Below are 18,883 nucleotides of genomic sequence, written 5' to 3' on the forward strand. Positions count from 1 at the left end.
AAGGAATCACTGGGGTGGAAGAGCAACAGGTATTTAACGGCTAGCCTGAACATCTGGTTGAGCTTAGAGGTATTGCTCATTAACACAGAGTCAACCCCAGATAGGACGTGAGGTCACAGGGCTGTTGGGAAGTGGCACTAGCTGGGGTGGAGGGGACAGTGAACTCTGTGGCTGAAGGGTAGGAGGGGAGTTGTGGAGGTGACCTGAGAGAAGAGAAGATTTTGTCTGGTCAGGTCTCTAGCTGAGAGAATAATGTTGGCTTTGTCTGAAATGCTGCCCTACATTCTTAAATGTGGGAACCCTTTAACTTCAACATTGTCACATTGTTTGCTTGTTGTCTCATTTTTTGTCTCCTCTCTGTCACTCTACATCTCTGCTGTTCTCTCTACTTTCTGTCGATCCACATTTCTTCCCTTCGCTCTCTGTATCTCTACCCTTCTGTCTCCTCTCTGTAGCTCTACATCTCTACCCTTCTGTCTCCTCTCTGTAGCTCTACATCTCTACCCTTCTGTCTCCTCTCTGTAGCTCTACATCTCTACCCTCCTCTCTCCTCTCTGTCGCTCTACATCTCTACCCTTCTGTCTCCTCTCTGTAGCTCTACATCTCTACCCTTCTGTCTCCTCTCTGTAGCTCTACATCTCTACCCTCCTCTCTCCTCTCTGTCGCTCTACATCTCTACCCTTCTGTCTCCTCTCTGTAGCTCTACATCTCTACCCTTCTCTCTCCTCTCTGTAGCCCTACATCTCTACCCTTCTCTCTCTGTAGCTCTACATCTCTGCCCTTCTCTCTCCTCTCTGTAGCCCTACATCTCTACCCTTCTCTCTCTGTAGCTCTACATCTCTGCCCTTCTCTCTCCTCTCTGTAGCCCTACATCTTTACCCTTCTCTCTCCTCTCTGTCGCTCTACATCTCTACCCTTCTCTCTCCTCTCTGTAGCCCTACATCTTTACCCTTCTCTCTCTTCTCTGTCGCTCTACATCTCTACCCTTCTTTCCCTTCTCTGTCGCTCTACATCTCTACCCTTCTCTCTCTTCTCTGTCGCTCTACATCGCTACCCTTCTCTCTCTTCTCTGTCGCTCTACATCTCTACCCTTCTGTCTCCTCTCTGTCGCTCTACATCTCTACCCTTCTCTCTCCTCTCTGTCGCTCTACATCTCTACCCTTCTCTCTCCTCTCTGTCGCTCTACATCTTTACCCTTCTCTCTCCTCTCTGTCGCTCTACATCTCTACCCTTCTCTCTCCTCTCTGTCGCTCTACATCTCTACCCTCCTCTCTCTTCTCTGTCGCTCTACATCTCTACCCTTCTGTCTCCTCTCTGTCGCTCTACATCTCTACCCTTCTGTCTCCTCTCTGTCGCTCTACATCTCTACCCTTCTCTCTCCTCTCTGTAGCCCTACATCTCTACCCTTCTCTCTCCTCTCTGTCGCTCTACATCTCGACCCTTCTCTCTCCTCTCTGTAGCCCTACATATCTACCCTTCTCTCTCCTCTCTGTCGCTCTACATCTCTGCTGTTCTGTCTCTGTCGCTCTACATCTCTGCTGTTCTCTCTCCTCTCTGTCGCTCTACATCTCTGCTGTTCTCTCTCCTCTCTGTCGATCCACATCTCTGCTGTTCTCTCTCCTCTCTGTCGATCCACATCTCTCATCTTCTCTCTCCTCTCTGTCGCTCTACATCTCTGCTGTTCTCTCTCCTCTCTGTCGCTCTACATCTCTGCTGTTCTCTCTCCTCTCTGTCGATCCACATCTCTCATCTTCTCTCTCCTCTCTGTCGCTCTACATCTCTGCCCTTTTCCGTCTCCTGTCCTCTGCACTCCTTTTCTCTCTTTACCTCTCCCCTCCACCTCTATTCTACCTTTCCACCTCTCCTCTTTTCCTGTATTCCTCTCGACCCCTGTTCCCCGTGCTGCTGGCAGCCCTGGCAGTGCTGTTGACTCATTGAGATGTGTAAATCCCTTTGACATGGGATGAATAGACAGTTCCTGGCAGGGCGCCCCACGCCACTTTGTGCACTGCCACTTAATTGGAGCGCCCCAGTTTGCCCTCCCTCCCTCCCCTCGCCCCCTACACCCTCCACACCCCCTGCTCTCTCACTCTGGCCAGGTTCTTTCCGACATCAAAGGGGGGGTTATGCATCCCTTCAAAGTGCTTAAAACCCATTCAGCTCGGTGGTTTTGCTTAGGAGGTCCTTTTTAAAAGGAACATCACATTATATTTTCTGTCATTAAGGAAACTTAGAGTATGTACCCTGAAAACATAGTATAGAGTGCTTCCATTGGCTTAGAGAGAGTGTTTCATCCTCTGTCTGAATCAACGGCCACCAGCCTGTCTACGGTAGGTATTATGATCACAATGCATATTTTCATCTACATGTCAACATGTACTACTTACAGCTGAGGGTTCTATACATACAGAATATACATACATACTCCACTGTATTCCACTTGTCTCCCTTTGAGAGTGTTTATGTGTGGAGGGGTGGGTATATGTGTGTATGCGCGTGTGTAAGTGTTTGTTTGTCACGATGAGCGTCCATCCGCAACGTTTATAAACAGATCGACTGGCGCTCTCCTCACGAGTCTCTGGGATGGACGAGAGGAGGAGCAGAGAGGATTGTGGGAGCAGGCGAGGGGCTGTTTAGGTATCAGGTTTGTACTGGAAGCACATCGATAGGTAGAGGATGCAAGAGGATGAAGATGCTTTCAGGTTATCTTGCGTGCGTTGCGTTCCATGCACAGTATCCTCTCTTGCACCACCAGCTGTAGTTTGTCTGGTTGTTGTTATGTCTTCAGTAGACAGTTGGAGATAGGTCAAAAGTCAATATGGTTTCTGCAACCTTGAAATCATACTGTGATGTTCCGTTCTCCTTGTTTGGCCATACAGAGGAGCACCTGGGTAAACCATGCCAGGTGATGTGGGAGAGAGAGATAGAGACACCTGCCTTAGCTGAGGACATGTGTTGCCCTATGAGAGGTCCATGAGAGAGACCACAGTACAGAGACCCGAAGGGCCATTGGTACAAGCTATTCAAAAGGGATGAGGAAACAACAAAGAAACAAACCAAATACAAGATCGGCTGCCCACGATCTCAGGTAGACACATGACATAGATGCAGCGGGGCCCCTGCTGAGGATACTATATAGTGTTTACTCTCTAAGACGTTATTCTGGGTTCTACCTTCATAATATAGTCAACACTATATGACTTAGTCACAGTCCCATTGTCTTTATAGACACATGTTTCCCTAATATGTCTGCAGGTATTCAAATAATACAATGAGCTATTACTTGTATTTCTATGCATTTAGTCAAATGTACAGGTCAACAAAATGCCCTACATAGTATACAGTAAGTTAATACTGCCTGGTAAAGATAGGAATCTAGGATTAAAAAGGTGTAATCGTTGTACTATTCACAATTATGAGTTTTGTGATCTACAAGCATACTGAGGAACACAGTAAAGTCAGATCCATGCTATAGTACATCACTCATGTCCATTGGAGAGGAAGACTGGTTCATTATGCAAATAGTATACACTATAGTAGTCTTACAGTCCAACTAACTCCAAAATGATACAGGAAGTAAGTTCTCTAAAACGAGGAACATATTGTCAATGGTAGTTACAATGACCTCTGATACGGTAGATAGAGTAAGGGATTTCAGAGGGAGGAGGTGGGTTGCTTGGGTATTTTATCCTATATCAGGAATGCTGGACTTGGATGAGTCTTCTTAGTTGAGGATCCCACTTGGGGGAAAAAGGTTGGTTTTTAGATGAACTACTTACAGTAACATGCATCAAAGTTTTGTTTACCCCCCCCCCCCCCCCCCCCCCTACAGAGGAAATGGTTTCTCCAGTAATATTCTTCTGATGTTGTCAATCATCTTGATACATCATTTGAGTCAGTGTTTTGTTTTTGTTACAAAAAAGCTGGAGGTAAAATAGCGGAGAGGAAAGTGGGAGTAGGAAGAGGCTCTGAAGCATTTCTCTGTAGGGCTTCTTTTCTTCTTCTCCAGTGAAGTCATCTTTAGATGTTGTTGTGCTTTGTGGGGTTCCTCAAGCCATTGATCAGTCACTCTTAAGTCATCAGCGTTCAGTCGCCAGGTTATCTGTAGACATGGGAGAGAGAAAAAGAGAGAGAGACCGAGCGAAAGAGAGGGAGAAAGAGAGAAACAGAGAGAGAGAACAATAGAGAAGGCGAGAGCGAGAGAGAAAGAGAGAGAAACAGAGAGAAACAGAGAGAGACAACAATAGAGAGAGCGAGAGGGAGAAGGAAAGCGAGAAAGAGAGAGAGAAACAGTAGAGGTCATTAAATGTGTATGAGTCAGACCACCCATCTGTGTGCCCTTTTTGTGCCTCCCCCCTCCCCCCCCCCCCCCCCCCCCCACACACACACACACACACACACACACACACACACACACACACACACACACACATGACTGTCAGTGAAAGAGCGAGAGGGACCCCACCATAACCTCCACAGACACTGGGCCCACCGTGTCACAGCCATGACGCAGGCTGACTCACTGTTATTTGGGGGGGGGGGGGGGTGCCCTCCCTGGTGCCCTCCCTGGTGCCTGTGTAAAAACAAAGGGCCGGTGACCACCCTGTGAGTGTGTACGGTCTGACTGCATCGACGCTGAGATTCTGAGTGACAGCGGCGGCTGCATGGGGGGTGACTCCTTCATCAGCTTCAATTAAGGCCAGAGAGACAGAGATGGCTACAGAGGCCGCTCACTAGCAGCATGGATGAGTCTCACCTCTGGATTAAACACAACCCCTCAGTCAAAGATCACTCTCTGGGTTTGAGTCTTCAGAATAATATTCATTAAGTTTATAGTTCTATGATATATTCATCTCTAGAATGCATCCTTCAGTATCTATTTGGTCAGTTCTGATATCCTTGAGCCATTATTACAATTGAAAAAAACATTTGAGTATACCAAACATTAAGAACACCTAAGCTTTCCACAGGGATACTGGCCCATGTTGACTCCAATGCTTCCCACAGTTGTGGACTATTCTTGATTCTTGATACACTCGGGAAACTGTTGCCCATTTAACCCTCTGAATGGCACACATACACAATCAATGTCTCAATTGTCTCAAGGCTTAAAAATCCTTTAACCTGTCTCCTTCCATTCATCTGCACTGATTTAAGTGGATTTCACAAGTGACATTCACCTGGTCAGACTGCGTCGTGGAAAGAGCAGGTGTGCTTAATGTTTTGTGTCCTCAGTGTATAACAACATGGCCGACAACAGAGTGATTACACAGGCTCACAGTGAAGGAGCACTACACATCAATAACTGACACATCAGTTCCTTTATCTAGCCTGTGTTTACTCTCTAAAGCCAGGCAGTCATGCCACTCACTGTGAGAGAGTGCTTTGGGTTGATATTTTGCTGAAAAATGCTTGAAAGATTTCCTACCCCCCCAGGTAGAGTAGAGGTTTGGGATGATTCATACGGGTTGTGTGTGGGTGGGCTATTAGACAGAGAACAACAGCTACAGTGAGGGGAAAAAAGTATTTGATCCCCTGCTGATTTTGTATGTTTGCCAAGAGGACAATGACAAAGAAATGATCAGTCTATAATTTTAATGGTAGGTTTATTTGAACAGTGAGAGACAGAATAACATTTTAAAAAATCCAGAAAAATGCATGTAAAAAATTGTAGAAATGTATTTGCATTTTAATGAGGGAAATAAGTATTTGACCCCCTCTCAATCAGAAAGATTTCTGGCTCCCAGGTGTCTTTTATACAGGTAACGAGCTGAGATTAAGAGCACACTCTTAAAGGGAGTGCTCCTAATCTCAGTTTGTTACAAATCAAATCAAATCAAATCAAATCCAATCAAAATATACCTGTATAAAAGACACTTGTCCACAGAAGCAATCAATCAATCAGATTCCAAACGCTCCACCATGGCCAAGACCAACGAGCTCTCCAAGGATGTCAGGGACAAGATTGTAAACCTACACAAGGCTGGAATGGGCTACAAGACCATCGCCAAGCAGCTTGGTGAGAAGGTGACAACAGTTGGTGCGATTATTCGCAACTGGAAGAAACACAAAAGAACTGTCAATCTCCCTCGGCCTGGGGCTCCATGCAAGATCTCACCTCGTGGAGTTGCAATGATCATAAGAACAGTGAGGAATCAGCCCAGAACTACACGGGAGGATCTTGTCAATGATCTCAAGGCAGCTGGGACCGTAGTCACCATGAAAACAATTGGTGAAACACTACGCCGTGAAGGACTGAAATCCTGCAGCACCCACAAGGTCCCCCTGCTCAAGAAAGCACACATACATGCCCGTCTGAAGTTTTCCAATGAACATCTGAACGATTCAGAGGACAACTGGGTGAAAGTGTTGTGGTCAGATGAGACCAAAATGGAGCTCTTTGGCATCAACTCAACTCGCCGTGTTTGGAGGAGGAGGAATGCTGCCTATGAACCCAAGAACACCATCCCCACCGTCAAACATGGAGGTGGAAACAATATGCTTTGGGCGTGTTTTTCTACTAAGGGGACAGGACAACTTCACCGCATCAAAGGGACAATGGACAGGACCATGTGCCATCAAATCTTGGGTGAGAACCTCCTTCCCTCAGCTCCCTTTCCTGACCCTAATGCAAGAAGAGGAGAACAGTACACTAAGGAAAAATATTAGAAGTCATACACACACACCACACACCACACACACACACACACACACTCACACACACACACACACACACACACACACACACACACACACACACACACACACACACACACACACACACACACACACACACACACACACACACACACACACACACACACACACACAGCTATTCGAAACAACTCTTGCTAAAATGCTAAAATCCTAGAATCATAAAATCCCTGCTCTCATTACTATAACCTATAATGATGTGGGTCCTGTATACCACGTAAGCAATAAGGCCTGAGGGGGTGTAGTAAATGGCCTGTTCTTAAGCACGATGCAACGCGGAGTGCCTGGACACAGCCCTTAGCCGTGGTATAGTGGCCATATATCACAAACCCCCGAGGTGCCTTATTGCTAAAATAAAATGTTTACCAACTAAATTAGAGCAGTAAAAATCAATGTTTTGTCATACCTGTGGTATACGGTCTGATATACCACGGCTGTCAGCCAATCAGCCAACCAATATACCTCGCGAATAGTCCCTGCGATATGCAACTGTTCAGGGTGAACCAATGCACAATACCTACTCAGCAAATTGGATGCAGTCTATCACAGTGCCATCCGTTTTGTTACCAAAGCGCCTTATACCACCCACCACTGCGACCTGTATGCTTTAGTCGGCTGGCCCTCGCTACATATTTGTCGCCAGACTCACTGGCTCCAGGTCATCTACAAGTCTATGCTAGGTAAAGCTCTGCCTTATCTCAGCTCACTGGTCACCATAGCAACACCCACCCGTATCACGCGCTCCAGCAGGTATATCTCACTGGTCATCCCCAAAGCCAACACCTCCTTTGGCCGACCTTTCCTTCCAGTTCTCTGCTGCCAGTGACTGGAGCAAATTGCAAAAATCGCTGAAGCTGGTGACTTAAATGTCCCTCACTAACTTTAAACATCAGCTATCTGAGCAGCAAACCGATCGCTGCAGCTGTATACATAGTCCATCTGTAAATAGCCCACCCAATCTACCTACCTCATCCTCGTATTGTTTTTATTTACTTTGCTGCTCTTTTGCACACCAGTATCACTGGTAGTATCACTTAATCTGCTAAATTGTAATTTCTTTGCTACTATGGCCTATTTATTGCCATAACTCCTCATGCCATTTGCACACACTGTATATAGACTTTCTTTTTTTCTAATGTGTTGACTGTATGCTTGTTTATTCCATGCAACTCTGTGTCATTGTTTTTGTCACACTGCTTTGCTTTATCTTGGCCAGGTCGCAGTTGTAAATGAGAACTTGTTCTCAACTAGCTTACCTGGTTATAAAGGTGAAATCATTTTTATTTTTTAAAATCAGCATTCAGGGCTCAAACCACCAAGTTTAAAATGTTGCTTTAATCTCAGGTGGTAATAATTATCACTGCCTACCTCCCATCTACTTTCATCATCATCTCTTTTCATATTTTACAAAATGGTCAGGCATGATTTCCTACATGAAAACAGGAAAGAGTAAGGCCTCAATGTGTACTACCATATCAGTACGGCCCGGGTGAGTCACTTGTTCACAAACAAAGCCTCTCTTTCTCCAGCTGAGGCCCAACATACGCAGGTGGTTCAGGGCAGCACACACACGTGCCCTTCCCTGTGAGGATACAGTGTGTACTGCTTACATACCAGATTCAGAAGAAAACAATGTAAGCTACTGCTTTGTCCCAGTACAGAAGGCTGATTCCTCACAAAACTACAATAAACAGGACCCATAGAAAGGTCCTTTGGAGGAAGTTTGGTTGACATATATTTTACATTTGTATCTTAAAACCTCTTATGGCTGCAGTGGCCGTATTGAGTAGCTTGGATGAAAGATGCCCAGAGGTGCCCAGAGTAAACAGCCTGCTCCTCAGTCCCAGTTGCTAATATATGCCTATTACTCTTAGTATTGGATAGAAAACACTCTGAAGTTTCTAAAACTGTTTGAATGATGTCTGTCAGTATAACAGAACTCATATGGCAGGCAAAAACCTGAGAAGAAATCCAAACAGGAAGTGGGAAATCTGAGGTTGGTCGATTTTCAACCCAGCCCCTATTGAATATACAGTGGGATATTGGTTATGTTTACTTCCTAAGGCTTCCACTAGATGTCTTTAGAAACTTGAATGAGGCTTCTACTGTGATGTGGAGCCGGATGAGAGCTCTTTGAGTCAGTGGTCTAGCAGAGAGCCAGGTCCTGGTCAGGAGCATTTCACATGATAGCGGCCTGCGTTCCATGGCTTTTCTACAGACAATGGAATTCTCAGGTTGGAACGTTATTGAAGAGTTATGATAAAAACATCCTAAAGAATAATTCTATGCTTAGTTTGAAAAGTTTCTACAATCTGTAATATAACTTTTTGAAGTTTTTGTCCGACGTTTGGCTGGACCAACCCGAGTGTTTGTATTTGTGTACTAAACCCGCTAACAAAAGTAGCTACTTGGACATAAATAATGGACATTATCGAACAAAACAAACATTTAATGTGGAACTGGGATTCCTGGGAGTGCATTCTGATGAAGATCATCAAAGGTAAGGCAATATTTATAATATTATTTCTGATTTCTGTTGACTCCAACAAAAAAATATTAGCGCCGTTCTCAGATTATTGCATGGTTTGCTTTTTCCGTAAAGTTTTTTTGAAATATGACACAATTGTTGCATTAAGGAGAGGTATATTTATATTTCCATGTCCAAAAATTGTATTTTCATCGACATTTATAATTAGTATTTCTGTAAAATAATATGGCTCTCTGTAATATCACCGGATGTTTTTGGAACTAGGGACTGTAACGTGCCAATGCATACTAAGATTTTTTATATAAATATGAACTTTATCAAACAAAACATACATATATTGTGTAACATGAAGTCTTATGAGTGTCATCTGATGAAGATCATCAAAGGTTAGTGATACATTTTATCTCTATTTGTGCTTTTTGTGACTCCTCTCTTTGGCTGGAAAAATGGCTGTTTTTTTGTGAGTTGGTGGTGACCTAACATAATCGTTTGTGGTGCTTTCGCTGTAAAGCCTATTTGAAATCGGACACTGTGGTGGGATTAACAACAAGATTACCTTTAAAACGGTATAAAATACATGTATGTTTGAGGAATTTTAATTATGAGATTTCTGTTGTTTTGAATTTGGCGCCCTGCACTTTCACTGGCTGTTGTCATATCGATTCCGTTAACGGGATTGCAGCCCTAAGAAGTTTTAATTAAAGCATAATTGATACAAAATTAATTGAAGTTGGAACATTTGTGGAATTTTGGCCTTACCCAGGCCTCCTAAATAAAGTCCTGTTCTGTTCTAGTTTTGTGAGGAGTCTCCATCCAGTAACCTGTGCTAGACTCAGTGTTCGTGAGTATTCATACAACTAGAGATCACATTCACTGCCCCAGGGCTACACTCATCCACTCTGAGAGAACCAACACAGTCCTGAATACACCCCTGGCTAAGAGGTAAGCTGTGTTCGGGAGCAACACAATACTCTAGCAGTGTGAACAACACAGCCACCCAGCGATGGGAACGGTTGGCCACTCCGCAGCACCAAAGCAAGGTGTTAGCACTTGAGGTCGTTTGCCTCATCAATAATTGACAGAGGCAAACCAATCAGAACAATTTGCTCCCCACAGCAAAGTGCTAAAGCAGGCTCACACCGGTGAATCATTAATGAGGCAATTAGCAGAGACGGTTAGACGGTTAGCCTCTCGCTAGCACCGCACCGCTCCTCTGACGCTACGCTAAGCTGCACCTGGTCCTGTCATAGATACTGTTGACAGAGTGGTCCTGGTCAACACTCAGATACGGAGATAGGGAAAGCTGCTGAAGCCACTGGGTAGAATGTGAGCTGCGTTACAGAATTAAATGTTGTCAATGTGTTGCACAGGCTTCTTTAGGAGCACAATGCAAATCCGTCACCATGGGGGAATGACCAGTTTTGGCCGTTGCCGTGGAGAGGGCCAGCTGGAGCTGTTTCCGTGGCTATTCCGGTGTGGGAGAGTCTTTATGGACAAAGATAACATCGACCCGGGTGACATCGCTCAAACATTGGGGAAAACAACAACAAAGATGTTTTTTCTCTTTGAAGGCCAGGGTCCAGGATTGTTGTTTGACGGAGAAATCAAAGTCCTGAGGGAGCTGCTCACGAAGCCTGATCGAGCGGCCATATTGGAACCATATCATAGCTAATCGATGCAGCTCTCTCTGCTCTTTCAGCTCTGGGTCCAGTTGAGGCTCAATTAAACCAGCAACCTTGATCTGGGGAACAAACCATGCAAACCTTGCACAGCGCATAGATTATTCCCAAAGACATACATATTCACACAAACACATACTCACATATAAGTAATACAAAAAAAGATATACTATATTCTATACTATTTGATGTCCATTTTGTTCAGTTCAAATGAAACACTGAGGAGATGAATAGTAAGTTGTTTACCCATAATCAGGATTTTCCCCTTTGAAAAAGACAAGCTTTCCCCTGAATATCCCAGCTTTCTAATCACCTTAATGCAGTCTCAGTTTCAATATATCTCACTGATGGAAGTATTACGAAAGGAGGGAGAAAATGAGAAAGGCAGAGGGAGAAATTGGAGAGAGAGAGGAGAGAAAAAAATTGCTAACAAATTCATTTGTTTCCCTGCTTTCAAATGTATTTCATACTTCAAATTTGTTATATTTGTTTTCTTATTCAATGTAGCATTTTATTGGAATTAGACTGAGACAAAAACAATTTTACACAGCTGAACTGACTTCCACAGTACATCATTTTAAATCATATTTCTAATGTAATGTCTTCAACCTACCTATGCAGCATATTCACTATTAATCATCATAACTATTCCATAGTAACAACTTTGGAGCAGTTTTATCTCCTTACTTGATTTACATAGCTCTTAAAGGGGCAGCACAATTATATTACAATTGATTGGTTGGCCTGTCCACTGGCGTGGCTGATATTGACACTTGTAGACAGTTACTGTCTGTTTAATGATCACTATTCACTTTTATAGCCCTCTCTGGACCACGTCACTAATAAATATTTGCAAAGAGGAAATTTGCCCTATGTCTTGAGAGAGCCATAAAGCTGGCACCTATGTGTTTTGAGATTAGCATGTAATTAAAAAAGTAAATCAATATTTATTAAGCTCTATTGCAAAACAAATGAGAATTGTAGCAGGGTCACCAATGCATGCCGGGGCCAAGAGAGCAACGATTCCTTTTACTGTTCATCTCTCTCTCTTTCTCTCTCTCTCTCTATCTCTCTCTCGCTCTCTCTTATGCTAGCAGCTTAATATAAAACATTGCATCATTAAATGCACCCACTATGACCTCATTTAATTTATAATGTGAATATAAAATGCATATATCACCTTTCTCTCAATCAATTGTTGTAATAATAACTTTGTGTGTGTGTGTGTGCGTGCGTGCAATCATGTGTGCAGGTGTGTGCATTGCTTTACTGTATTTGTGTGTATGCTTTAGTCTGTGTGTTTGTGCTTGCATCTGGCCGAGGGATGGGAGAACTTGAAGATGCTCTCTCTCTCTCTCGCTCTCTTGCTCTCTCTCTCTCTCTCTCGTCCTTCAGCTCTTGTTGTTCTTCTGTAAACGGAGGAGCTGAGAATAACTCTGCTCACGTTACACTTCACTGTGCATAAAACCATCTCAGCAGCGCTGGCTGCTCACTGTCACACACTGTCTGTCTGGAGCACAGCAGGGCAGGGCAGAGAGAGAGCTAGAGCGAGAGAGATAGATAGAGAGAGAGAGAGAGAGAGAGAGAGAGCGAGAGAGAGAGAGAGAGAGAGAGAGAGCAAGAGCGAGAGAGCAAAAGCGAGAGAGCGAGAGAGCGCGAGAGCGAGAGAGCATCTTCAAGTTCTCCCATTCCTCGTCCAGATGCAAGCACAAACACACAGACTAAAGCGTACACACAAATACAGTAAAGCAATGCACACACCTGCACACACTCAGCACACACCCAGGGTGAGGTCAGACAATCCTCCCCTACTGTACCCAAAACCTATTTCAGCTAAGTCAGCCCTCCACGGCCCCACATCCAGCCCTAGTCACGCAAACCCAGGACTAATGGGCCTAAAATAACACTGTGACACCTCCACTTCCTATTTCAGACACACACACAGGAACACACAAGAGGCGCTCTCACACATACCGGTGTGCACACACGTACAAACACCTACCCACACACGCACAAACACGCACACACACGCACGGCGCACACACTTCACCTCCATGAGACCCTCTTCCCCTTTTCAGCCACAGTTATAAAAAGGTGAGTGCAGACTATCTATCTCACCACACCTTCTACATCTATAGCACGTTAAGGGACTGGAGAAAGCAAACAGTTGTAAATTAATACAACCCCTTTCACCTCTGTAGGCTAAAATGCACAGATTATAGTAGGAATGGCTGCTACAGTGTCTAGAGCTATATATCTACTGTACATATGCTATGCAAAAGAGAAAGAGAAGCCAATAAAAACTCAATGGAGCACTCCTTTTATTGTTTAAAAATTGCTCTACATTTTAACGGCTGAAGAAAACATTGGTCAGATTCAATTATGCATTAAAAAAAATAAGTTATGAGCTGGCGGCTAAATTATTGATGCTGGCATGGATAGTGGCTCGGCGTTGCCAATGTGTCACCGCATTTCTGCTGACGTTTCTTCCTGTATTGATAATTTTTCATCTAAAAAGGTCCATAAAGTCTTGATCTGTGAAAGATGGCAAGTGGTCGTGATATCCTGTAATAAGCAGATTGGAGAAATGATACATAATTATTGGAGGGAGTGAAAATGGGTTTGATATCATATCTAACATAAAACACTGGATGTATGAACTGGATTTTTTTGTCACAGTCTGAGGATTTAAACTAAATCAATTGAAACCACTTAAATGTTCGTCGACCGGATGTGTTATTAATTTCTAGGCATCAGGTCCAGTGTGCCATATTTACCAGAAATATTGAGGCACAGTTAGGGCTGTGGCGGTCATGAAATTTCATCAGCCGATGATTGTTAAGCAAATAACTGTCGGTCTCACGGTAATTGACCGTTAATAAACATAAACACATTTAGCATCTCCTGACTTCCACACATAGCCTACAAGCCATTTAAAAAGTCTAATAAATCCATGTAATATAGCCAACACCTTCACAATCCATTATTTATTTTAAACAGGTCTAAAGAAGCAAGATATGAGGAAAATGTAGTCTATTTCAGAAGAACAGAATAGCATACCCTGAGTTGTCATTACGTTAGGTCCTGATGTGCCTATGTCAAATGGCTGTGGGCTACACTAGTTAATTTAGCAGACAAGATTTGCTTATAATTCCGTAGCATTATTTTATATTATTTTATAGTATGAAGAATATAATTGAACAAAGCTGAATAAAATATAAATATTTTCTCCAAACGATTTGAGGGAGTGCACACGCCTCTATTCTGTGTTGAGCGGTTAAGAAAGAAATAGGTATTACTGTAGTCTTAATTTAGAGTTATTAATGTAACTTTAGACGTTCTACAAACGTTGGGCAACATGTTTTGATGTTTAATACATTGTAAGGCTTCATGATGCAATTCTAATGATGATTTGAAAAAAGTTGCTTGAAAAAGGCATGAGCTCTGCATTGTTTTCTTGCGCAGGCTATACACAGGCTATACACACTCTAATAGTTTCTCATTCACAATTTGAAAAGCACTTGATAATGCCTCGAATCCGAAGCACCTCTCACTCACATGGCTCTCCGTCACGTGATCGTTTTTTTTTCACAGGCTACAAGTGAAGACAGACACATCGGGAACACAACTGTGCGTGTCCTTATCCAATTCCGAGGTGCATGTTGAAGACATTGGAAGAACGGTCCACATTTACTTTCGTCAGCCAACAAGATGAGTAGGCCTAACGAACAGCAAAAGCACTAGCCAATGTCAAACTACGATCCTCCATAGTACAAAAGTCAACCTATTCTATTCTGTGCGAGAAATAAATATTCCAAACACATTCAGGGACAGTTGTGGGATGCAATAGATCCCAAATTAATACAACCACTAGCATAATTTTGCAATTGCAATGTGGCTGATGCATCAGATCAGAACGTTAAAATGTTAATAAACTATTAGGCTATTTCTTCACATTATAAGTGCAGCGGAAAACACCATTTTCAAAAGTGACCGCAAATGCAATTATGCATGTAATGCTTTTATTATGAAGGTGCATTTTTATGGTGAACATGATCTTCCCCAAACTTGAAACTCACGCACTGCTTATGTATGCCAGTTAGGCTCTACACTCCTTGTAAAGCGGATTAATGTGCTTCATTTTAAGAAGTTATTTGGCCACTTTAGTTGTGATACAAACCTTATTAAAACATATAGGCCTATGGGCTAGGCTGCATGAGGTGTGCCACTACGATAAGAAAAATTCCCCACAAAAAGGCATTGTTTCTTATGCTCGGCACCATTCACAAGTGATAATATTGTCACCCATCAGACTATTCTTTATTTCATCTTGTCTTTACATATACTAAATAATATATGTCTGACATTTGTTTTGATTTAGAATGGACCATTATCATGCACCTGTATCAGGGGCAGTGGGAAAAAATACATGCCATCTATGAACTTAAATAGCGAATGAAGGACGCTTTTCCCCGTGGTTTATTTTCATGCGAGCCAGGTTTTAAATACAATATTCCTGTTGTAAATATAAGCAATTGTCACGCCCTGACCTTAGAGATCCATTTTATGTCTCTATTTTGGTTTGGTCAGGGCGTGAGTTGGGGTGGGTATTCTATGTTCTATGTTGTGTAGTTCTATGTTTTGGCCGGGTAGGGTTCTCAATCAGGGACAGCTGTCTATCGTTGTCTCTGATTGAGAACCATACTTAGGCTGCCTTTTTCCCACCTGTGTTTGTGGGAAGTTGACTTTGTTTATGGCACATAGCCTTAAGCTTCACAGTTTGCTTTGTAGTGTTTATTGTTTTGTTCCTCATCTTTTTCTAATAAAGGGAACATGTACGCTCACCACGCTGCACCGTGGTCCACTTCATTCAATGGCCGTGACAGCAATGTGCTTAATATTAGGAAAGTTGATAAATAAAGATAGTAGGCTTAGCCTATAGAAAGCTGATGGGATCCTCGTCTTTTTATTAGTGGCCATCACTCTGTTTTCTCCCGCAATTACATCGCCTATAGAAATGTTGCACAACATGAGCTCATGGGCTCTCATGAAGTGTTTGATTAGATTTTCAAAAACATTTGCATTGATGTCAGAGTGATTAGAGGGACAATATAGTGCTGAGTACCAGGCAGTTAGCATGTTTGGTAGGCTACTAATGACCATTAGCAGCATCAGAGTTTGGAGAAGCCTAATTACCATGACTAAACGGTCACGTGGAATTTGACAGCAATTCATGACTTGTGACCGCCGGTGTGGCGGTAATACGGTCACTGTAACAGCCCTAGGCACAGTAATGTAAGCCATTTCTACTTCTCAACACTTTGTATCACTCTAAACTCACCAGATACGACATGGAGGTGGTGTTATATCATGTTCACACCATTGTTATGTACGTTTGTATGTGTTTGTGTGTTTAAAAAAGGTGTATCTAAGTGGGTTGTTGACTGTCTTTGTCTTGGGACTGTCCCTCTCATCTGCACACGGATGTTACACTTCCTGTGATGCAAATGCCTGTGATTTAACTGCAGATAGCCACCATGTACAGAGCATCTGTTTCTCTGTCTTCTTTCTCTTTCTCTCTCTTTCTTCCTGATATGATTTACCTGCACTCCTTTTTTTGGTCATTCCTCATTTAGTCTCTTCCTTTAACCATTACTTGTATTTACACACACACACGCACGCACGCACGCACACACACACACAAACACGCACGCACGCACACACACACACACACACACACACACACACACACACACACACACACACACACACACACACACACACACACACACACACACACACACACACAGCAGCAGACACACGCGCACACACACACACACACACACACACACACACACACACACACACACACACACACACACACACACACACACACACACACACACACACACACACACACACACAGCAGCAGACACACACACTGGAATTAATACAGTGAGGAAGCAAGAGAAAACCACACCATTGGCGTACAGGAACGTTTCTGCACAAAGTAAAAGTAATGATGCTGTTATAGCAGCCTGCCAATTCTGGTGTTTTAGCACAACTACCGACATCTGTTATTTGAAATGCCCTTTTTCTTCATATTTGTTTTTACTTGAATACAGAAGCATAATGTATTCTACACAAAAACTGTTAATGAATTAAATCGCAAAAGTGTACAATAAAATGATTTCTCCTGTTTTGACATTGTTCCTGTCCCTGATTCAGAGATGAATGAAACGGGTTGCTGGGATGTGTTGTCCGGAGGCAGAAAAACACAATTGAAAGATGAGAAAACGAAAGAGAAATCGACGACTGCGGCCGGCGTACGGCTGCGATGAGAACACTGTGCTCTTTTCCACCCTACAAGGTTAACGGAACAGAGGACTCGACTCGTGGAAAATTCTGCTTATCTGAGTCTGATTTTGCCGTAACGCTCCCTTGCCTCTGTTCAGTGGCTATGTTCACAGTGCTGGGTGTAGGTGTTGGGGAGTGAGTGACCCAGAGGCCTATGTAGGAACACCTACAGTACATCCCGCCAGAGATAAGAGTTGCTTCAGCTGAATATCACAGCTCATTACAACCAAGGAAACTGCACACAGCCAAAGCCAAAATGGCAGGGGTTTGACACACAGCTCTGTTCATCTGAAAGGTTATGATACTTCTCAACTTTCCATTTTTAAATATCAAGCTCAGAAGGGAAAGGGAAAATTAAGTCAAATTGAGATTATTATTATTATTTACAGATTTCTCTTAAATTAATTGAGACTATTTTGAGGAAGTGTACTGACTATGGTGTCTCAAGATGTACAAACAGTGATGTTTCCACAAAAGCTAGCGCTGAAACACTTTCTGGAGACATAGAAAAACCCAGATACACGTCCCAATCAGGTTTCCCTCTGCCCTGCTATGGTAGACTGTAGAGGACTGTCCCTCCACTGATCTGGGGTCAGCGAGCAGTGAACCAGGCCCTGAATGGCTGTCCTGTGTGACTCATGTGTTTGTACAATGTGAGGTAGAGGAGAGCGAGGTGGGCCTGTGTGTGGATGTTAGTCATCTATCTCATCGCCAGTCAGCTCATCTCTCAACACATAACCCAAACACTGTGTGTAAGAGACCTAATCAAACACACATGGAGAAGAAAGCACAACCACACACACATGTATTTACATCTGCATACAATTCGCTCCTGTATCACATTATGCAGCCGGTATTTGGTGTGTGGAAATTTCCAGCTAATATGTTTGGTGAGGGAGGGGAACTACACGGGACTTATCTCTCCTAATTCAGGGATATTTTGAAAGTAGAACACTCTGGAGAAGTGTTCAGTCTAAATGTACTGTTAGTGAGACCACAGAAAGCAGAGACACACATTACCCAATCAGATCCTGTATTTTTAGAACACAGTAACAATGAGCTCCGTACCATAGATCATAGAGCGTAGTACGCCCACTTGGTGTTTCACAATCTGCAGTTGTTCACCAGTGTCTGTTCGGAAACATACACACCGATGTAGACACACACACGCATAAACACAAACACTCACAGAAACACGCTCAAATCAACAAATGGATATGTGCTCATATTGATGTGTACACATCTAGTATATATTACTTCTCCAACCATGATAATATTTTACTGCCCAGTGAGTCTAAATTAAGTTAATTTTTGAATATTTTAATTGCAGGAATTCTGTTTAATTCGGAAAGATTAATATCAGAACGAATGCAAGGAATGCTACCTTATGTGCATATTTCATGCATTTTGTTTCAACTGCTGTGGTTCCTACATCAGATGAACAATATGAGTTGCAAAAGCTCATAAAATGAAGTAATGGCTGAATCATGTTTTCTTATTCCTAGGTTTAAGGCCAGGCACCACATCCAAATAGGGTCAACTTTCACCAGACACAAATATTACTTTTTGTATAGAAAAAAATGAAATGTATTATTAAAATATGCCAATTATGCAACATCTAATTAAATATGCACATATTTTCACC

General features: G+C 43.0%; 1 protein-coding gene across 1 annotated transcript in view; it reads right to left on the reverse strand.

The window, feature by feature from the left end:
- Positions 1-3,283: 3,283 nt before the first annotated feature.
- Positions 3,284-18,883, reverse strand: part of LOC110506623 (transcription factor Maf-like) — a 152,691-nt gene continuing 137,091 nt past the window's right edge. Inside the window, exon 3 of the mRNA XM_021586371.3 lies at positions 3,284-4,102. The gene's annotated coding sequence lies outside the window, so the exon portion shown is untranslated. The remainder of the gene's footprint in view (positions 4,103-18,883) is intronic.

This window comes from Oncorhynchus mykiss, chromosome 26 (assembly GCF_057628025.1).
Source record: "Oncorhynchus mykiss isolate SJ-2025 chromosome 26, ASM5762802v1, whole genome shotgun sequence".
In the NCBI taxonomy this organism is placed as follows: domain Eukaryota; kingdom Metazoa; phylum Chordata; class Actinopteri; order Salmoniformes; family Salmonidae; genus Oncorhynchus; species Oncorhynchus mykiss.